The 23,685-nt window shown below is 39.1% G+C and overlaps 1 protein-coding gene across 3 annotated transcripts in view; it reads left to right on the forward strand.

Annotated features, from left to right (window-relative positions):
- Window positions 1-328: 328 nt before the first annotated feature.
- The window catches only part of SNTG1 (syntrophin gamma 1), a 707,225-nt gene continuing 683,868 nt past the window's right edge, over window positions 329-23,685 (forward strand). For 2 of the 3 annotated variants that reach the window (XM_084773015.1, XM_084773016.1), the window contains exon 1: window positions 332-1,228. The gene's annotated coding sequence lies outside the window, so the exon portion shown is untranslated. Of the gene's footprint in view, window positions 1,229-23,685 lie in introns of all 3 variants that reach the window. The other variant, XM_084773017.1, reaches the window with a different exon arrangement.

Raw genomic sequence — 23,685 nt, forward strand, 5'->3', positions numbered from 1 at the left:
ACCCGGGCAGTGGGCGGTGGGAGGGCCGGTGCCGGAACGCAATCTCCTTGGCCCAGCCGCCCCCGCCTACTCCCGCGGCCAGGGCCAGCTCTCCTCCACGCAACAGCCTCTCGGAAACAAAGGTATCCCTAGCCCTTTCCTGTCCCTTCCTCTGGTATCCTCATTCTTTTGCAAGAATTTGTCTGTGTGTCTGGGAACTGAGCATCCTTACTCTGTCATCTCGGAATTCCACAAGGGGCTTTGAAATGTGAATGTGTCTCCGCCCAGACTGGGAAGCAAGATTGCAGGAGCCCTCCAAAATAGCCCTTCTCGTCTTATGTAATTAAGAACCAGGAGCTTTCCAAAGCACCTCTACAGTTTCCACAGTGCTCAGCTTCTCTGCTCTCTTCCCTCTCCTCCCCCCACTCTCTCTCGGTCTCTTTCTCTCTGCCCCCCACCCCGTGCGCGCCTGTGCTGCGCGCCCATGTTCGTGCGTTCTTTTTCATTTCTACCATTAGGAAAGCCACTCAGAGCCACTGTGAACTCAGAAGAGGCTCAAATCTTATTTCCTACGGATTCCTGCCTCTCCAGAAACGCTGCCAACGTATACATATGGGGGTTCCAAGCGGAAGAGACCATTATTCCCTGAGAAATGAGACAAGCTGGAGGAACTGAAAAGCTGGAAGTCTGGAAGCAGCGTTAGCGGGAGTGTAGGATCTGGAATTGGCAAAGAGGGTCCCCGTCCCCTCGCTTCAGCACCGGAAGGAATGGACAGCGTCTCCCAGCTGGGCCGCAGCCTCTGGGACCAAACTGTGCTGCTGCTGCTGCCTCTGCCGCTGTTCTCAGGGCCACTGTCATCCACAAGAGCTCTTAGCAGCTAAAAGGCGGTGCCAGTGCCTCTGGTGCCCTTCCTTGATGGACGAAAACCAGCCCTCCTCATCCTCTGCCTCTCATAAGAAGCCGGCTCCGCGGAGTTAAACTCTAGGCAACAACTTCAAGATTAATTTTCTCTACGGGGCTGGAGGGTATGCAGGCAGAAGAAGTGTGGAGTTGAAGTTCTTAGAAGCGCCAAGGAATCATGGGCGCTGCAGTAGGAGTTGAAATACTCAAAGGCCCACAGTTTTTAAAATAAGAACGTCCCAGAGTGGATTGCAGCTGTTGTGGAGATAGCTTTGTGAGAGATTGAAGATCCTAAACTCCAACCTTCCATTCGAGAAGCTGCAAAGACTTCAATTCCTCTGCTCGGCAGGTATGTGATAATACCTTTATGTCCATTGTTTCAACATACACAGACACACGACAGAAAAGATACAAACATTACATGTTGAGGATTAAGGAAAATGAGTAATTCTGGTTATTTAAAAATAATTATTTCTAGATTAGGAAATCTCTTCCTTGATAAATTAGTCTGGACTTTTACTTTTCTAGAGTCTCTTATGTGACAGAAGTGACAACAACGAGTAGCTGACTTATGTTAGTATAGCAAACTTTTGCTTGGACATTTTCTTCCTGCTTGACTAATATCTTTGGGGAATCTGTGTGTGTCTTGTTATTTTCTTTAGAACTAATGAACATTAGTGTTCAGTGATCATAGATATTAGGTTAAAAATGATCCTAGTTGTGTTATATTGCATCTGAAACTCAAAAAGTTGGACATAGCCCAATCATCTCTTCCAATATTTTAGACAGTTATAATTTGCTAAAATGTCTAGTGGCACAAAATATGTATATATCAATATCTTGTCCCTTTGGAATCAGGGCCCCCAAGTCTAGCTAGACCTGTAGGCTTATCAGCAGATGTATCAAGGCTGCTCTATCAGCCTTGACCCTCTAGAAGGCAGCTTTCTGTGTATCTTTAAGAGAGTGGGGTTTCCCTTAACGCACTCACTGATTAGCTGTGCAAAACATACTTGTTTCTGAAACCAAGTGATAAAGATGAGTCAATTCTTAAAAACCATAAATCGTAGCATGGCAAGTCCCCCCCCCCTTGATACTTCTTTCTAGATTCCTTCTCTAGAGCTTTAAAATTAGAGCTTCCACAGTGACCTTGATAAAAAGCATTGTGCTTTAATGAAAGGGGCTTTCTGTGTAAAACCAGTTATACACATGTATAGTCCATGCCTGACATTTCAGAAAGAACTCATTCAGTCCCAGTGAGCACATTCTCCTCATCTGAGAGCTTTGACTCGCAGGAAGGATTCTCCTAGTCATGACGCTGTGTGCTTAACCAAGTCTGTGCCAACAGTTTGCCTCTTGAAAAATCGCAGGAGTTCAGAAGATCTCTTTTGAAAATTATAAACTACGTATACCTGCAAATAAAATACCTTTATGCCATATTCACACGGACTCTCACTTTCCTGATTTGAATACCTGGTCCTGTGAGCCAGGGTGGTACTTGTTGGTAGACTAATAGCTGCCTGTTTTATATTGGCTGAGAGTAATGATTCTTCTCTGAGGAGTTGCCATTTTTAACTGTTACTCACCACTCACCAAGAAGCTGCTTGCATCACAGATAGAGAGCAGAACCTCCTTGGGGCATGTTTGCCCTAGATAGGTCAGAAACGATCACCAGAGGACTAGAAGGCTGCATTAATTGATGTGGATCCCTCTGGTGTACCCCCTATAGAATCCTTTTCTTTTTCTAGTCCAAGAAGTGTGGAAGCAGATTACCACATGGAAGATGTAATCACCTTTTAGGAGAGTTACAGCATGCGAGCAAACTGTTATTTTGGTTATTAATTAATTCATGTAGATCAACTCCCCCAGTCAGTGGAGCATAAGATGAAATGTGGGACCGTGTTCTGGAATGAAGCCTGTGTGTCTTATGACCGCAGTTCCCTCCAGAGAGGTGGAGGGGGCAGGCTTTCTCTATGTGGAACAGAGACTAACTGAGTAAGGTAAAAGTTACCTTTGGCTAGTCCTTTGCAGAATTGGTTACTGAAATAAATAACTTTAACTCACCACTCCAAACCCAAGAAAGGGTACTGAAGCTCTTGGAGCTGCTGTCCCTGAAGAAATGTAATGCTGAGATAGAATTTTTGTAAGCCTATTTAGTAGCTGTCTTAAAGGCTAATAATCTCTAACCACAATTAAATGAATAAATAACCGGCCAAGTAAGTGAAGTAAGAGAGGAGTAATAGGGTCACTGGAAATCAGCCTCCGTTTTGATTCCACTCATCTCTGAAAAGAAATCAACACTTTGAGAAAGTGTCTCCCATCCGTAGAAGCAGTTGCTGCTTAGTGGATACTTTGTTTTACAGTGTAAAAACGATGTCTTTATGAACATCAACTCAATTAGCATCTCAGGACTAAGAGGTAATTTGAGCCATGGAATTTGTTCCAGTGTTTTCCTTTTCATGCTTGGAGATAGAGTGATAGCAGGTTGGAAAGAAATTTTGACTTGTATTTAAATTACAAATTATTATAAAAACAGGACATAGAGGCTGGGAGTGGTAAATCATACTCTAACTTAAGCATTGACACAAGACAATTGTGGGAAGTCTGAGGCCCATGTGGGATACACAGTGAGCTGTAGGTTAGCTTGGGCAGAATATTGGCAATCTGTCCCAAAAATCTGTAAACCCAAACCCAAATACAAACTAAACCATACTACTAAAAACTATTTGGTTACACTTTTCTGTAGGCTACCTAAATTTTAATAAACTATCCCAATGTAATTATCACTAATTCCATATCATTTTAACTTTGAGTTTTCATGGTTTGACTTTAACCTTGTTCATTTACTTGAGTCTTAATAAATTTGAAAATATTTAAAATATGAGACTGTTGTTTTTCAGATTTAAGAAAGTCCTTTGATAGTTGGCATTATTTCAGCATTTAAAAGCTGCGAGTTATAGACAGACAATGAATCCATTCATTTTAGCCTGACACAGGAAGCAAAAGCTACTAATTAAGAAAAGAATATTCTTAGCCAGAAATTGTTCATCATACCTCTCCCAAAGCCTGTACAGTGAGCAATAGTAGAGCAGTCAGATGGAAAGCGCATTTACTTAGTATTTTCTCTCTCTCTAGCTGAATGTGCTAGACATGGCATACTGCAGTGTCAAACATGCTATGTGCTGTGATGAAGAAAAACAAGTGCGGTTTGGCAGTAAGATGGCCAATCTTCCTGAAATGCTGATTTGAGGTGTAGAACAAATCAATCTACTCACGCTTCATTTTCTTCTCTCAGTTGGGGAAATTTCATCAGTCAACAATAAGCAGATCTTTACATGTAGACACGTATATTTCGTCAATGTTAGTGAACTGTTTAAATGATATTTATTTTATGAAAAATTAGGAAGTGTAAATATGATGCTCTGAGAGTCTCCTGGGAGGTTCAGGCTGTATCTGGGTGTTACTATAAAGGTTTTCTAACAGCACCATTCACTCATAGAAAAGTTCCCTGCAAATGGACACATATCAAGAATGTAGGTTAAAAACTATCTCGCTGAAAATATGATGTTTTCTTGATAATACTGCTGATTTTTTAAACTTCCTTTTTTGGTATAAATATTTTGAACGAGGCAGAGTTTGGCTTAAAAATATTTGTTATTCAACATCAGTGTCATGTTTTCTACTAACTGGTAAAATTTAGGTCAACATGATCCTACTTCAGTATAACAACTTTTATTTTGACTTTTGAGATAATGATTATTGTCCTTGTGTCATGATTTTCTTCGTATGAAGGATTAATTTTTATCACTAATTGTATGGGCACAGAAACTCGCAAGACTAGGTGGCCTTTGAAACTATCTGAAAATACGTGGAGAGTGCCTTTGATTTCATTGCTGGTGAGTGGGCATGGAGTAGAATGCAGATTCTGTGGAGGTGATGACTGGGACTAAACTGCAGATGCTGTGAGAGTGCAGTCTTCATGTGGTCTGAAGCCTATGTTATGGTCACATGTCTCCTCAGGAACTCTCAAGTTTCAACACATGGCACAATTTGTTTTTGTCATGTCATTTTCTATACTGTAACACATTAGCATTTTTATTTGGATAGACTTCTAGACTATCACTAAAACATACTGATCTTACATTTAAGAAACATAAATTACTGTTTGGCACCGTAGTTATTTATAATATGTTTTGTGGTCAAACTATAATTGGTCCAGAAAATAACAATGTAATTATTTGGACGTAGTATTTTTAATTGTGAGAATTGACTTGTTCCTTATATAAAAGAGAAGGAATAGATGATATAGATCTAAGGAAAAGAATATAAAGTGAAATAAAATAATTCCTTGTGCCTGAGAATTTTGTCTTTTATCATTGTGAAGCTTGCTTAGATTTCTAAATACTCAAATACTTAAAGAATTAGAGATCATTCTGGTTTTCAGTGACTTGACCTTCAACTTGCCAGGACAGTCAAGTACTGAAGTTTATTAAACAATAGAATCTGCATTAAACAATTCATCAAATAATTGACATTTATCAACTTTAATTTACATATGTGTATATAGCTAAAACAAACATATACAATGTAATTTCAGGTTTATTACTATATAATTATTATAGTTAGCAAAATATATTACCATTCATTCAGTATTTTAGCTAAAGATTTTCTTCTTTTTTTTGTAAAGGATACTTGGTATTTATTCATAATAAATGAATAAGAAATAATCTTTTAGAGATTGTACCTGAATTTAATAGCATTGTTTTAAAAACCTATGAAACATGTTGTAAAATGCTTAAACAAATAAAAGAGAACAATGTGTTTTATGCTCAAAGAAATCTGTGGTAAAGGATAGGTATCAAATGTGAAGTGCACTTCATGGTAGAGGTGAACAAAGAGTGTGGCATGATGGAAACCGCACCAAGGTCACACCACTTCTGGGTCCCAGCATGTTTTTATTTCATTCATGGTTATGTGGTCTTGGGTAAATTAAACCTCTTTACTAGCTTATATGAATTCTTGATCTTGTAGCAAAGTAACCATTGTGCCCATAAGGAAAATTCATGAAAATCCATAGGTTTATGTGAACTCACATTTTTCTTCATGTTGTAGGACTCTCATGGTGGGCAGACCATAAGCTTAGGGTCCGTTGGCCCTCTCCTAGCTAGATTACACTGTGCACAACTGGATTCAGTTGTAAAGACAGCATTTCCATCCCATAGTCCTCTCTCTCTCTGTCTCTCTGTCTCTCTGTCTCTCTCTCTCTTCATTTTACCCTCCGTCCTTTTTTTTTTTTTTTTACATTTATTTGGCTTATTCTAGGTCAATGTGATTTTCATTTCAAATCCATTTTTCTTCTTTTCTTCTCTTTTTCTTTTTAACTGCCCAAGTCTTACATACCAAGACTTGAGTGAGGAAGGCTCTTCCAAAACCACACTGGTTGAGGGACCAGATGGTCTTTAACTGAGCATCATGGTGCGTTTGTCAGAGGACAGTGCAGCACAGTATGTGATAGAAAAGAGTCATGCCCTGAAATCCTTTTATTGACTCTATCAAAGATTTCCAAGTTACTTATATTTACTTGTAACCAGCAAAGACAGCTTCATTTGTTGTCATATCTCTGGCAAGTTTACTGATCTTAGTGAGGAATTAAGATGAAATTCTCAGTGTGGCCTTCTCTACATGAACCAACGCCTTGTGGGTTTCCTTTCACTTTGTTATTCAGAAACAATAGCCAGAGGTACAGAAATGGAAAATAGACGGTGAGGACAAGAGTGACTAATCTTGAGTAGACGTTTGTCCTGTATTAGTCTTGTTAACCATCAAGTTCAAATAATACTATGTAATTTGTTATACGTGAGACCTGTTGAAGATTAGCTAGACTATTGACCTTCTGATGTCCTGATATCTTTTAAATTTTGAAATTAGACCCTAAAAATAGACTGATTACCAAGGTGTAATGTAGAGGTTGAATTTACAGTCGATCTAAGTCAGCTTGTGCTAGTCTAATTCAGTAAACTGCTTTTTACACTAAGGGTAAGGGCTGTTCTTTTTTCTTTCTGAGCACATAATTAAAAAAAAAACCATTAAGGATCATTCTCATGAGTTATAAAATGAAATTCTCCTGTCCACCCAGTTTATTTTTAATTTATGTATTGTATTTTCATTCTAGTTAGTCTCTTAGAGTGAGTACATTTTATTGAACACTTCATTGAACATAATAAATATAATCCAGGAAACTCAGCCCTGTCTGAGTTTCAAATCAAATTATTCCATGGTATTTGGCACAGTGTTAATGACTTCTAGGGCTCAGCTTTAGGGCATCTCATGTAGTTCTGACATCAGGACTACGAGGCTGACTTTCATCACTGGTTCCAAATGTTATGACTGAAACTGAGACCAGGTAAATGGTCCCAACACATACGCCAACCTTACAATTTAAGGACACCTTTTCATCCTTTTCCATTTTTTTTTACTTGTGGCTTAAGAACTCTCTCTTCTCTTCTCTTCTCTTCTCTTGCTTATTACATTAGTCCTTTAAAATTTTATTTGTATTACTTCAATTGCATGTATATGTTTGTTGAGGGTGCTATATGTACACATGGTTGCCGGTGTTTGCGAAGGACAGAAAAATTAGACCCTTTTGGAACAGGTGGTTGTGAGCCAGGTTTTGTGGTTGATGGGAAACCTTGTATCCTTTGTAAGAGCATGCTCTTGGCTGCTGAGCCATCTCGCTGGCTCGCATTCTTCCTCTTTTCAGATTGTGATGATATTTTTTTTAAATAACAAAAGGAATGAACACACAAAAATGCTATTGTGACTGTATTCTATCGAGTTTATATCTGGGTGACGAAGTTGCTGGAGACATTGAGATGTGCAAGGATCTTGAAAGGATCAGGTGCCATCTTGACTTTAACAACATGATCAAGTCTTGAAAGTGACCATTTAGGAGCATCATCCAGTCACAGTGAGCCAGGCTTAGTGCTGTCGCAGAGTCCAGATGTGAGACGAGGACACACACACACACACACACACACACACACACACACACACACACATAGACACACACACTTTGTAGGAGGAAATTTAAATATACTATGCTCATTTTTAGGTCGTCATGTAAAATACATATGAAAGACAAAGAAGTTTACTTTAGTCACTAAAGCACTTGTTTTACTAGTAACACATAAGATGCTATTGACTTAAGAGGTTAAAAATAATCTGGAGAAGTAATGTGTCTCTTTTTTATTATACATCCCCATTATAAACTCACATATGCTATTATTTTTCTTTGTTTCCAATGTGAAAAACTTAGAAAAATTCTGAATATACAGAGTGCACCCAAAGAGAGCGGCATACTAATCTCAATTCCTGCAACTTTGTTGGCTCTAAAACATTTATTACTTTTATTTTATTTATTATTTGTATGGGTTGGGAGGGACATACCAAGTCTATGAATGTGTGTCCATGCATTAGTGGAAATACGAAACATGCCTCATGGGAAGTTAGGGAACAACTTAATGTGCAGAAAGGGATTCTCTCTTTCTGTCATTTGGGCATCAGAGATCATGAACCCTGATCCTCAGGTATGGCAGTAAGCATATTTGCCCTGTGACCCAGAAGGCCAATAGAAGCTAATTCTATAGAAATGGCTAGCAATCCCCAGGTGGTTCATGCAAAATGCAAATTTCTATTTGTCTGATGCTTAGGTTCTTTTCTTGAGCCACTTAGACTCTCTGTGTAACAGTCTGGCTTTATCATGAATCCTGCAGGAGTAAATTATCTACTTTTCTCAAGGCCAATTAAGTTTTCTAAATCAACAATGTACCATTTAGCAAATTGCCTTTCAGTACACTAAAAGACTCCCCAGTAACCCAAAAGAGTTAATGTACCACCAAGCAGTGGGAAATTTATTCCATCCTTGCTGAGAGACCAGACAGCTGTAAGCATTAATGGGACCTGTTGCAGATTACCACTGTGGAGCACAAAGTCACTGTCTAAGCCATGTAAGGTGGGGAGGTCCTGATGGATGTGGAAGGGTTTGGGGAGGGGGTAGAAGGCGTAGTCTTCAGATCAAAAGCTAGCTAGGTCTCCGTGACACCCCTATAGGTCGTATGCACACCACTTGTAAACATGAAAGCATAGATAAGTCAGCAACCTGTAATCTCAAAGTCTTATCTGGTTGTAGATGCATCTACAAGTGCTCCTTTGAAATAATCAGCACCCTCATTATTCTTGTAACGACAATCGGCTATATATGTTTAGACCTTGTGTGTGAAATGGAATAATTAAAAAATAATTACATGTAGATGAATGTACTAAAGGTAGTCCTTTTGCATATATCCTTTTCATAAACTTTCTGAAAACTGTAGTGACTCAGACCTACCTGCCATTAGTTATTATTATTTTTTATTTCTATTGCTATTCTACTAGAATAATCTGGAAATCTAACTAGAAAAGGATTTTCAGTTCTTTTTTTTCTCTTAATTATGGCTATTATGAGAAAACATGGACATAAATGAGTATCAGATATCTGACGAATTTTAGAATTTCCGAGCAGTTGTCAGAATTATGGAGGAATGCTGAAAAATGTAATTAGGTATAAAGGGAAGTAAGTGTGTTGTGACACAAGAATTTTTATTATACTCAATGGCTTTCTTCTCAACAATGAAATTTCTTGAGAATATTGTCCTACTTTCGTTTTGATTTGAAACTTTTGGGAGAGGACATGGATAAGTAAGGCACAATCATAGAATAACAAATTAATCAAATTCTAGAAACAATATGCATTACTTTTACGTGCATATAAAGCTTTAATATGATTTTTTTCATACCACAAAATTAATGAAATTGCAAACCACATAGTTTTCTTCTTTGGTATGCAGCCTCAGAGTATTTGCATAGGAGCCTTAGTGTAGTATGCTCAGCTAAGCCAATTACTGTCTTTCTACATGTAGAGGAAGGCTGCATTTTAAGAGCCTGAACATTAGGAGCAACATGGCAATCAGATTTTTAAAAAAGTGTCAATCTGAGACTAAATCATAATTATTCCTGATGAATGTGGACTTTGAACATTTGGACCAAGGCAACTATGTGGGAAAAAAAAGGTTGGCACGTGATGAATTACTTAGCATTTCTTTTTGTAAAGAATAAAAGCTTCCTGGCTGGCAATGAAGGATTTGTGATCTGTATGGCAGTATTTTGAACAAGGAGATCTTTTATAAATGCTGTCCTTGTACTTAGGAAATAATTATGGGATGCAGCTGCAGGTTTTAATGGCTTTTAATAAAATATGCTATAAATGCATTAGCAATAAATGTATAACATGAGAACCAAGGCATTATAAAGCATCATTAGATGTACCTATTGGTGTGCATCATTAGATCTACCTATTGGTGTGCATCATTAGATGTACATATGTGTTCTGGTAACACTAGTGGGTCTGTAAATATCTAGGGTATTTTGAAGAAAATTTCAGGGCAAATAAATTTTAGTTATTAAGATTAGTATAGAGATGAAATCTGCTAAAAGCAATAGAATTTCAGATATATGTCTGATAAAGGATTGAAACATTCAAATTATAATATGTAGAATTGTAAAGTAATTATCACATGGAGAACATCAAATTATAATATTTCAGCAGTTTTTGATTAGTTAGTCTTTCATTAAGAAAATGGGTGTACTTCATAGAAGAATGTAACTTACTTAAAAAAAAATCTTTGTTTAATACTTATCTTGTTTTGCTTACTACAATCCTTGTTTATAACATCAGGTACCCAGAATACTAATGAGAGGGCAAGCACAGCTCATCACTCAGAGACTTCCTTTTGGTAGTTATTTGTTTATACAGTAAAGATTCATTTTAAAAACTAAGGTTGGTCACCAGGTTCAAGAAGACTGGAGTGCAAAGAAGCATGGCACAGCCATTGCTCAGTCAAGACGTCATTAACAGACAGAGCTAGAAAAATGCATATTGATTGTCAGAGCCAGTTGAGTCTCAGGAAGTATTTGATATTTATTATAATTTTCAAGTTTAGTTCATCAGATCCTAAGAATAAACAGAACCAGTTACTTAATGATTATGTTAGAAGAATGGTGAGAGTTGACTGATTATCAATGGGCACATGCTTTTAACTTAAAGGCTGGAAAAGGGAGCTGAGTAAAGGAGCTGCAGAGGAAGCAAGGTGGGGCGTAAGTTTTCCTAAGCAAGGCAGAACAATGTTGGATGCAGACAATTGCTGCATTTCACTTTCTCGTTGCATTTTGAGATCATTATGCAACTAGAGTTTGAAATTATACCCAGGAATTGATACTTGTGCAGTACTGTAAAAATAGATACAACCTTTCTTTGGGTTTCCCCACTGTTCATCTGGACTCATGTGCATCTGTGAGTACATGTTTCAGTATAGTTACTCCACATGGAATTCTCTAGGACCACGCTAAGAACCAAGATACATGGTGCTTTGTCAACGCAGAAATTTTCTCTTTATAGTGTGGCTCAGTCTACACTTCTCTGTCTCTCTAACTCTGCTACTTTCAGGTGACTAAATTAATGGTATCATTTAGTATCTAACATTCCATACTTACTACGCTACTGCCTTTGAGACTCAGGACTTTGCACATGTAAGTAGCTGTCACTTTAGTGACAGAGAACCTTCCAATATGTGGATTTGCTAGTTTGTGTGCCTGTTTACAGTTGAAGGACATTTGCATTGTTTTTAGTTTGAGGTTAAAACCTAAAAAGGTGTCAAACACATCCACATAAACTTGTTTGCTATATAGTAACATAAATAAAAGTCCTGCCTTTCTCTCCTATTATTTCAAAGATGGTAGGAATATATGTTGAACAGGTTAGCAATGTACTTAGAGCCTAGACTTTGACCCAGTCATGCTATGCATTTCAAATGGTGACTTTCCACTACTCAATAGTAATTTCATGCAATGCTAGTTTCTTTTGGTCTATAGGCACTGATTTCTGATATGTAGCAAGCATAAAACGGAATAATTTTTAAATAAAAGCCTGATACAAACATTGTTACATTGATATCTTAAGATTCTAAGGGCCGTATTTGTTTTCAGTTTTATAATCTACATATATTGCAACAACAAAAGATGGTATCATTTAGTTTGAGAAAAAATTTAAAAAATCTGTACATACTGTGTTCAAATAAGTGTTATTTACAATGTATATGCTTAGGAATGTCACAAATATCTTTACAAAGTTGAACTGTATATTTTGCTGTAAAATGAACTATGTCAAACTTAAAATTACTGTAGTACTAAGACATAGATCTTCATCAAAAGTCCTGTTATTTCTCTTCTGGGGATTGAAGAATCTATGCCAAGCAAAGACTCCACCTTTGAACTCCTGCTAGCTCTCACCTAAAGACTTGTTCGTTTACAGATAGCGCATGCCAGGATGGTATGAAGTTCATGTTCCCTCTACCTCAGCTGAGGTTACAGATTTATATCAAAATAGGACTTATTTAAAAATAAAATGAAAACCACTAGTCTTTGACAAATGGCTTTGTACACCTGAACATCCACATGCAAGGATGAAAAGGATTCTGACCATTAGCCTTTCCTCCTAAGTCAGCTTTCAGTGAATCATCCACCTAAACGTAAGGCACAAAGATACCAAACTCTTTAAATTAATGTAGGTGGAAATCTGTACAGCCTTGGATATGTCAGTGACTTTTCTTGGTGTAGCACTGAAGATAACATCTGAGGAAGGACTGAGCAAGATAACCTGGATTCATCCAAATTGAAAGCTTCTCTGAGAAGCCAATGTGAAGAGAAAAAGAAGGCCAACCACTATGTGGGAAAGAAAATTTGCAGAACTACACCTGATAAAGGAGTATTATCCAACATACATAAAGAACTCTTAAAAGACAAAAAATTTAAAAAAATCAACCCAATTAAGATTATGTAAAAGAACTTAAAAAATAACTCAAGAAGATATCATAGGTGGCACATAAGCACATGAAAATGTTTTCATATCACATGTAATTAGAAAAATAATTAGAATAGAACACTAAGATAATAAATACTGGTACAATTAAAATATTTACCTGAAATAAGTAAAACTAGAAAGTTAAAACAGCCAGATTCCACAGCACTGACAATACAGGAGAGGCCATACAAAAATGGGTGCCATCATTCAGTGCCCTCAACCCAAATGAATGGAAAACTTACCTACAGAAATATCTATAGCATCTTTATTCATAAATGAGCTTTGGACAACCAATATGCCCCCAACGAGGTTAACGGATCCATAAAGTATAGCACAGACAGACAAAATACACCAGGCGACACTAAGAGTGCACATATGTGTTTATACCCACAGATTAGTGCAGCTCTTAACTGTTGTCAGCAAAGCTTCTTTCTGTATTGGGAATACTTATTATAGAGAACATTCTGTTCATTGTGGAAAACAATCGACTGTGGGCACTGAGCCTTAGATGGGAAATCTATATCAAGTCCCCACCTTCACAGCTTAGGGAACACTGAGTAAAAGGTGCACAAAGAATTCTAAGAGCTGGAAGGGTGCTGTGCAGTGCTGTCACCTTAACATCTCATGTCTGTTTTACACAGGGACCAACAGCAGCAGAGATTACCTGCACAAGATCCAGCCAGTCAAAGCTTGCAAGCACGCAGAAGGGAAGGGCTCCCAGGGCCACACCCTGGCTGAGGAGCTATTGGCAGTTGATGACTGCTGGGTGAAGGAGAGCCACTTTTATTTAGGAGTAAAGTCCCTGGAAGGCTGTCCATGCTCCAGCGGATGGTCAAATGCATGTTGGTTCAGCAAGAGGAGGAGTGATAACACAGAGCACAGGGGTAAAACAGGGACTTTTGAGGGTGGTGACACCAATCTGTGGGACTGTGACTGTAGACACATTTTCATACATTGTCTAAGCCCATAAAATATTCAATGCTAAGAACAAAAACTAGAAAGCACCATCAACTGGAACAAATGGGTGTTCCCGTTAGGGGCAGACATCAGTCACAGGAAGGTTGTGATGGGAGGAGAGCACTTATGAGAACTTCATATTTTCTGCTCAGTTTTTCTGTGAATATAAAACTGCTCTCAGTTGGCAGAACGCCTACCTAGCATGGCAAAGCCCTGCATTCACTGCTAGCACCGAACACTGCTGTAATTCTGCACACCTGTAATCCTATCACGTAGGAAGCACACACAGGAGGATTAGGCATTCAAGGGCAGCCTAAGATTCATGAAACCCTATTTTAGAAAGAGTCTTTAATTATTTTTCAAAACTTGAAAATTCCTATATGTTTAAAAATGAACATGTTACCTGTAGCACAACAAAATCTTTTAAACAAGACAATAATAAACACCATACATAAGACATTATAAAGTACAGATAATTTAAAGGTAAATTTCAAGCCTTAAAATATCCTTGGAAAGTAAAAAAGGATAAAAATGACTAAGAACACAAATGTAAATTCTAAATACATGAAAAGTCACATGCAAAATTGAAGAAAGACTATAATTAATATCAGAATTTAATTAATATAAACAAAGAAAAACAGTATAAAAAAGCCAATAGTGGAGAGATTTTTTTTAAACAATTTAAGGACAACCTGTGATTTGCCATTAAGAAAAAAGAGAGTGTAAATGAATAATAAGGGTACTAAGAATGAGCGTACACTGAGGCTAAATGCATTCCGTAGGTAGTAGTGGCATAAGAAACAGTTTACAACACAGTGGATCTCTCATTTGCAACTTGCAGACTGTAAGAAAACATAATTTAATGTAGAAGCACAATGAACATGCAATTCAATCCTCTGTTGACTGCATGTTGACTCATTCTGGTCACTTCATGAGTAGGCAGGAGACCAGTCTCCGCAGTGCCGTTTGTTTGCAGAGTGCTGCACTTGCGGAAAACTGCCCCGAGTTAGGACAGGATGGAGCAAACAAGCGTGGTGGCCACCATCGCAGTCACTGAGTTCCCGCGCACTTCAAGATCTCCCGTACAGTGGTCTAGTGAGCGGCCGCTATAAAAAGAGGCAATTGATGCAGGCAGGAATAAAGCCATTTCGTGCCGGAGACTCCTGATTGCAGCTGTCATGGCTGTGGTTATTAGAGCTTGAATCTGGCTGAGCTGCCTCGGCCATGGGTCCCTTATTAAGCAGCTCATCCCTTTGTTTTAACTCATGTAATGGAGTGTTTCATGAAGAGGCAGAACATTGAAAACCTGACCAAAGGGAAACAGAAATCTCTGTGGGCAAAAACAGAATTGAATTCTTATGGAGCGGGAAATAAAAACTCCCATTCTATATAGCTTTAAAATTAAGTTGTGCTGTGTAGTTAAAGAAAATAATCCCAGAGAATATAAAAGGGAAGGTTGTCGTGATCGGTATACAGGTGTCATGGCTGACTATGACATGTCTCCAGCAGGTTTGTGCATTACAGTCTTGCTTCCCAGCGAGTGGGGCTGCTTTCCTAGCTCGTGGAAACACTGAGAAATGAGGCCTTGCCTGAGCAAATGCATCACTGGGCTGTGCCTTGAAGCTTCTTTGTGGTCCTCAGTCCCCTTCCCTCGAGTGGCTCCTTGTTCTCCATGAGATCTGTATCTGTCACCTATTGCTTTGCCACGATGCTCAGCTTCTCCAAGGCCAGAATCAATTGAGCAAAGGAGTATACACAGACTGAACCTAGGAAGCCATTAGAGAAACAAAGCTTTCCCCCCCTTTAGGGTGTTCTTCCAGGTACTCCAGTCATAGAAGCATAAAGCTGATACATACTTTAGATGTGAAATTTGTCTCCTTACTCGTGAAAAGAATCAAATGCAGAACACAGTACAAAAAGTGTTAACACATCACACCCAAGAGCATAAAGCAGGATTCTTATGACCAAATTACCGTTTGGATCAGTAAGGAAAAACCATCTCAATTATTTATAAACTCACAGTGCTCTTAATAACTGTGAGAGGGCCAGCAAGATTGGCCAGTGGGTCGAAGCACATGCCTCCAAACTTGATGACCTGAGTCTGACTCCTGAGACTCACATGGTACAAGGAGAAAACTGATTCAGACAAAGATTCCTTGACCTCTACATGCACATTGACAAGCATATGTCAACACATATGCATGTACACATACAAGGGAATAAAAGTGCTTTCTTAATCTGATGAAATATATATAGATACATGTATATTCATATAGTTAAGTTATTAGTGATATATTGTATATGGGGAACATATATTCATAAGTATTATAGAAATCAGTCTATCTTATTAGTTTTCAGGTGACCATAGGAATTAATAGATGTTATTGTGGTATTTCCACACATGTGTGTGATCGTATTTTGTCCTCATGTGTTTCCCGTACTGTCTTCTTTGTTCCGTCTGTCTCCTTCTGGTTGTTTATCTTTCTTCAGATAGTCCCATTTTCTGCTTTATTATTATTTGTGTTCCATTACCCTCATTTACCTTTTTTTGTTAAACTTCTTGCTCCACATTCATGACATTTTCTTTGGTTTTATGCCCTCATGTGAACACACACACACATACACACTTTTTTGAAATATTTTTATTGAAAACATTTTTCCAGAAATATTCTCTGATTATAATTTCCCCTCCTCCAAGTCCTCTTCACCTCCTCCTGCACCCAGCTCTATGCTTTTTCTTTCTTACTTTGAAAACAACAAACCAAACCAAAATCACTAAACCAAAGGCCAAGAACACATACACACACACATGCCCCCCTCCACACCCCTCAAGCAGAAGAAAACCTAGAAACCATAATACACAAGCAAAAGACCTACAAGAAAAAAAAATGCCCAAACAAAGCAATATGAGATGAAGATTCTATAAAAATACAGTTGAGTCCAGGAATTGTTTTGGTTACCTAATGCTGAGCATAAGCCCTACCCTGAACTGTGATTAGTATAGTCAGGGAGAATGCACTGGAGAAAACTATTTTTCCTTTGCCAGAGGGTATCCACTGGTTAGGGGTGAGAGCCTCTGACCATGTGCCCTTCTCAGTGGTGGGACCCAATCTGACTAGAGCCTGTGCAGTCCCTCTCCATGCTGCCACAGTCTCTGTGTGTTCATATGTTTATCGGTCCTGTTGTTTCTGGAAGACACTGTTCCCTAGAGTCTTTCAGCACATGTGTCTCTAATAATCTTTCTGACACCTCTTCTTCATAGATCCCTGAACCCTGAGGGGAGGGATTTGATTTAGGGTTGAGTTTTCCAAAGTCTCTAACTGTGTACATTTTCCAGTTGTGGGTCTGTGTGATCATTCCTATACACTGCAAGAAAAAAGCTTTTCTGATGACAGCTGAGCACTTATCTATGGGAATAGCAGAATGTCATCAGGAGACATTTTATAGCATTAAAAGGTGTCCTTATCAGAATAATAGTATTTGTTTTTCCTATCCAATCTCTGGTTCTTGGCCACCCTAGAGGTGCCAAGCCTGGGTTCCATCTCATGGAATGAGCCTTTAATACAACAAGAGAGTGTTTGGTTACTCACACAGTGTTTACTCCACTGTAGTGACAGTATATTTTGCAGGCAGGTCACTGCTGCAGATCACAGTGTTTGTAGCTAGCTAGCTGGCTATCTTTCTCCTTGGGGAAGAGTAACTTCCAGTACCATAAATGTTTGCTAGTAGGATTGAAACCTCTAGTTAGGCACCAGCTTGGTGCCTCTGTTTTTTGTTGAGATTGTAAGTGGTACACACAGAGAAATTTTAATTTTTAACCATATAAGAGCAACCACGGTATTTGCCTTCCTGAGTCTGGCATATTTTACTGAAAAGACAGTACTTTTCCTTCTATCTACGTCATACAAATGCCATAATTTCATTTGCTTTTACAGCTGGATAAAATTTGAATGTGAATATGCACTACTTCTTTCTTATCTGTTCATCTCTTGATGGATGTTTAGGTGGGCTCTCTTCCATGGCTGTTGTGAACAATGTGACATTAAACATGGGCGTGCTGGTATCTCTATGCGACATTGACTTAAGAGTCATTCTTGTACGTAGCCTAGAGTGGTGCAGTTGGGTCACACTGTCACTCCATATTTCACTTTTGTAGCAGCACTGCACTGATTTCCTCATTCATTCCTCCATTCACTCCTATCAGTTTTGAAGAAGTGGTCCTCTTCTCCCACCCACCCCCCGGCCTCAACAGAACTTGAGGTTTATTTTCTTGATGATACCCATTCTGATTACGCTCAAATAGTCTGAAAGCTGTTTTAATTTGCATGTCTCTGATGGCTAATGGTACAAAATGCTTTTCAGCTCTTTATCAGCTATTGAAATTTCTTAGTTATTTAATATTTTATTGTTTGACTGTTTAATGCCTTTAGAAGATTTTATTTATTTTCATGCCCTAATATTTTCCCTCTTATTCCCCTCCTCCTACCACTGGAATCTCTCTCTCTCTCTCTCCCTCCCTCTCTCTCTCTCTCTCTCTCTCTCTCTCTCTCTCTCTCTCTCTCTCTCTCTCTCTCTCCCTCTCTCACTCTCTGTGTTCCAATGAGTTTAATTAGAGTTTAGTGCAGAAGCATAGGTGGGGCAAAGTATCAGTGGCTACAGCAATGAACAAAATGGCAGCTCTTCCCCAAGAACTGTTAGTTGCCAAAAGTCTCTAGAGGGGGGTTGTGGCCTCACTGGAGCCTCTTTTGCCCATGATAAAAGGTCAACAGGCCCTATGTGGTGCAAATACTGTAGAGATAACGACAGACATCTACTGTGTATCTCCTTATCCTGTGGCTCTTACATTATCTCCACACTCTCTTCCCCAGTGTTCCTTATACCTCAGGGGGAGTGATATAACTGACCATTAAATAAGGAACACTTCACAGTCACTTATTCTTAGAACTTTTGGCCAGTTATGGCTTTCTGCTTTAACTGCCTCCTGCTTCAGTAGAAAGCTACTCTGGGCTCCTAAAACAATGCAGGCTATTTCCATTCCTCTTGGATGATGAGACATGGAGAAACCAAGCTGGATCTGAGCTGAAATTTTCTTCCTATAGACATAATGACAATGTTCCTGGGAAAGCCAGCTTCTACTCATTCCAGACTGACAACAGATCAAAGCACAGATGTTATCCAAGAGCAACTTGGAAGACTGCAGTTAGAGGAACAGAAATTGCTTAAAAATATCTGCATTACGAAGGCTCAGACCAGCATGGTGACAGCTCTTGAAAGCTGGAAACCTGGAGAACACTGCATGACTTACAGGCTCTGCAGGTGGCTCAGCTGGTCTCAGCATCTTCCAGGAGGTCAGATGGTCTCAGCATCTTCCAGGCACTCAGATGGTCTCAGCATCTTCCAGGCGCTCAGCTGGTTTTAGCATCTTCCAGGCACTTAGATGATCTTCTTCCTTCTAGGTAGTTTGTCTGCTCTGTTTCTCTCAGGCTGCTTCACTAGTCTTTTCCAGGTGGCTCTTCCTGGTGGCTGGTTTGGGCTGAACCTCTTCTGTGCAGCTCAGCTTGTCTGAAGGTGTCTCTCAGAAGTCCTAACTTCCTATGTATACTCAGAGAGGAAGGGGCTAGTGCATCTGGTCATTTTCAGTGACTTTCTGAAGCAGTTTTACTTTTCTACCTTCTGAAGATAAAACTTTCATTTTCTCTTAGAACAATCTGGTTGTTTCAACTCCCTGTAAACATCCTATTTTAAAAACTCTGATCTTCACTCTCCCCCCTTTCACATCCTGTATCTTAAAGATGTTCCCTCAAAGATGCAAGGTTTTATTCTTTTAAGGGACTGATACACAGCACAGCCTAGGCCTTGTAGCTCCAGAAGGAGAAAGGTCATCGTCTGAACAAGCTGTGAGCTCTGTAGCAGCACACTACTACTACTACGAGAGGGTGTGCCCTCTAGTGCAGTACTGGCCTGGCAGTTGTGTTGTGGGTCAGGGGTACTTCAGAGATTCGCCAGTCTAAGTTTTGGCTTTAATAAATTAGCGGATTCTTTATCCATTCTTCTATTGAGGGACACTTAGGCTGTTTCCATGTTCTGGCTATTATGAATAAGGCTGCTATGAACATGGCTGAGCAAATTTTCTTGCTGTGTGCTGGAGCATCTTCTGGGTATATTCCAAGGAGTGGAATAGCTGGGTCTTGAGGAAGCCCTATTCCCATTTTTCTGAGTTAGCACCAGATAGATTTCCAAAGTGATTGTACTAGTTTGCATTCCCACCAGCAATGAAGGAGTGTTCCTCTCTCCCCACATCCTCGCCAGCATGTGGTGTCCCTTGAATTTTTGATCTTAGCCATTCTGATGGGTGTAAGATGGAATCTCAGAGTTGTTTTGATTTGCATTTCCCTGATGATTAAGGAGGTTGAGCATTTCTTTAAGTGTTTCTCAGCCATTTGATATTCCTCTGTTGAGAATTCTCTGTTTAGTTCCAAGCCCCATTTCTCAATTGGGTTATTTGGTTTGGTGGTGTTTAATTTCTTGAGTTCTTTATATAGTTTGGATATTAGACCTTTGTCAGATGTAGGGTTGGTGAAGATCTTTTCCCAGTCTTTAGGCTGTCGCTTTGTTCTCTTGACAGTGTCTCCTGCCTTACAGAAGCTTCTCAGCCTCATGAGGTCCCATTTATTAATTGTTGACATTAAGGCCTGGGCTGTTGGTGTTCTGTTCAGGAAGTTGTCTCCTGTGCCAATATGTTCCAGGCTCTTTCCCATTTTTTCTTCTAAGTGACTTAGTGTCTCTGGTTTTATGTTGAGGTCTTTAATCCACCTCTTTTAATATTAAAAAGATACTGTCAAGGACCAAACCATAACCAGTTCTCTAGGTAAGGCCAAAGGATTATAAAAGCAAAAACGATGAAGTTATGATTTTGGGGAGGCAAATTAACTTATATCCTGTCTGGGTGCGGCTAATGCTTGAATTTGTAACAGATGTCTACCAGATGCCTCAGCCATCCACGCTAGCATTTAATATAAAAGCAAAACCTAGTGTTACCTTGTTTAATCTTGTTTTACCTGGTAGGAATAGCTGAGGCAGCAATTTTTTTTCAACAATAGCAATCTTTAAAAGAATAGCCCAACCACACTAGGAAATGGTTCATCTCTGGCCAGCCAACAGGGTACATTCAAGGTAGGAGCAACTTTCTCATGGCTTATACAGGCTAAAGGCAATTTTGTTTTTACAAGCCTAGCATAGTAAATATATCCTCTAAGCATGATGTTCATTGTCAGAACTGTGGGATAACCAACCACTTTCTGATTGTATTTGAGGCCTATTCAGTAAGAGAGAACTCATGATGAGCATGGAGAACCTGATCAAGGGCCTCAAAGCTGTAGAGGTCATAGGGCTTAGTGGGGAGCCTGCTTTTACTGTTCTGTTAAATGGTCATGTTGTCAAACTGCCTTGTAAATACATGTTTATGCCTATAGATAAGTGATGTGTTTATTCAATTACTGACTTTCTTGTTTGGGGGAAATTTCTCTTTAGTTTACTAGTCCATGGATTGATGGTATGACATTTTAGAGCTTGTCCTGTCTTATTTTGTTGGCTTAATTTTAGTTTTTTAATTTTTTAAAATTTTATTTTATTAATTTATTCTTATTACATCTAAATCCCATCCCTTGTATCCTCCCATTCCTCCCTCCCTCCCATTTTCCCCTTACTCCCCTCCTCTATGACTGTGACTGAGGGGGACTTCCTCCCCCTTTGTATGCTCATAGGGTATTGTATATCCTAGATATTAATCCCCATGTCTGATATGTGGATGATGAAGACTGTTTCCCCATTCTATAGGCTGTATTATCACTCTGGTGATGGCTTCCTTGGGTGTCCAGAAACCTTTCTCTTTCAGGTAATTTCATTTGTCAGTTCTTGAGATTATTTCCTGTAGTTTTAGAGTCTTTTATGGAAAAATCTTTGTCTATGTCTATATATTGAATTGTTTTCTGTGTCTTTCTTAAAAACCTCCAATATTTCAGGTCTTAAGATCTTTGATCCAAGCTGGGCTTGGTGGTGCAGGCCTGTAATACCAGCACTCGGGAGGCAAAGGCAGGCAGATCACTGTGAGTTTGAGGACAGCCTGGTCTATAACATAAGTCCAGAACAGCTAGAGCTACACAGAGAAACCCTGTCTCAAAAACCCCTAAATAAATAAATAAATATCTGTGATCCATTTGGCATTGATCCATTTCCAGGTGTGAGATATGAACCTTGTTTCATTTCACATTAAAAATTTAGTTTTTGCAGCAGCACTAGCTAAAAGAAGCTGTCATCTCCTAAGCGGGTTTTAGACTGATTTGTGCAATGTTGTGTGGCTATAGCTATAGCTTGTTGCAGTTATTATTATTGTTTTTTATTTTTTATTTTAATAAAACTGTGTTTCTCTTAGTTTATTTCTTTAATTATTTAATTAATTTATTCAGATTACATCTCAATTGTTATCCTATCCCTTGTATCCTCCCATTCCTCCCTCCCGGTTTCATCCTATTCTCCTCCCCAGTGACCGAGGGGGACCTCCTCCCCCACTATATGTTCATAGGCTTTCAAGTCTTATCTTGGTAGCGTGCCTATCCCTTCTCTGAATGCCACCAGGCCTCCCCACCAAAGAGCAGTGGTCAAATGTGGGGCACCAGAGTTTGTGTCAGTCAGTTCCTGCTCTTCACTCAAATGTCGTGAATGTCCTGTTCATTGGATAGATCTGAGTAGAGGTTCACGGTTTACTGCATGTATTGTCCATGGTTGGTACAGTGGTTTGAGCAGAACTCCTGGGCCCAGTTCTGCCCATCCTGATGTTCCTCCTGTAGGTTTCTAGGACCCAAGGGATCCTTCTATTTTTTCCATTCTCCCATACTTCTTTTATCTAGAGTCCCAATAGTGTGTACTCACATCTATCCCAATCTCGTGGTAAGTGAGGACTTTCATGGGACATGCCTTTGGGCTAGTGTCCAATTATAAGTGAATATATATCCTGTGAGCCTTTTTGCTTCTGGGTTAACTCACTCAGTATGATGGTTTCTAGTTCCATCCATTTGTCTACAAATTTCTGGATTTCCTTGTTTTTAGTGGCTGAGTAGTATTCCATAGTGTAAATTTACCACAGTTTCTTTATTCATTCTTTGACAGAGGGACACTTAACCTGTTTCCAGGTTCTGGCTATTATGAATAAGGCCACTATGATCATGGTTGAGCATATGTTCTTGTTGTATGGCAGAGCATCCTCTGGATATATTCCAAGGAGTGGAATAGCTGGGTCTTGAGGAAGCCCTATTCCCAGTTTTCTGATATAGTGCCAGATAGATTTCCAAAGTGGTTGTACCAGTTTGCATTCCCACCATCAATGAAGGAGTGTTCCCCTTTCTCCACATCCTCACCAGCACATGGTGTCTCTTGAATTTTTGATCTTAGCCATTCTGATGGGTGTAAGATGGAATCTCAGAGTTGTTTTCTCTGATGACTAGTGATGTTGAGCGTTTCTTTAAGTGTTTCTCAGCCATTCAATATTCCTCTGTTGAGAATTCTCTGTTTAGTTCTGAGCCCCATTTCTTAATTGGGTTATTGGATTTGGTGGTGTTTAATTTCTTGAGTTCATTATATATTTTGGATATTAGGCCTTTGTCAGATGTAGGCTTAGTGACGATCTTTTCCTAGTCTGTGGGCTGTTATTTTGTTCTGCTGACAGTGTCTTTTGCCTTACAGAAGCTTCTCATCCTCATGAGGTCCCATTTATTGTTTGTTGACCTTAAGGCTTGGGCTGTTGGTGTTCTGTTCAGGAAGTTGTCTCCTGTGTCAATGTGTTCCAGGGTCTTCCCCACTTTTTCTTCTAACCGATTTAGTGTCTCTGGTTTTATGTTGAGGTC

This window comes from Acomys minous, assembly GCF_964271855.1.
Source record: "Acomys minous genome assembly, chromosome: 1".
NCBI lineage: Eukaryota > Metazoa > Chordata > Mammalia > Rodentia > Muridae > Acomys > Acomys minous.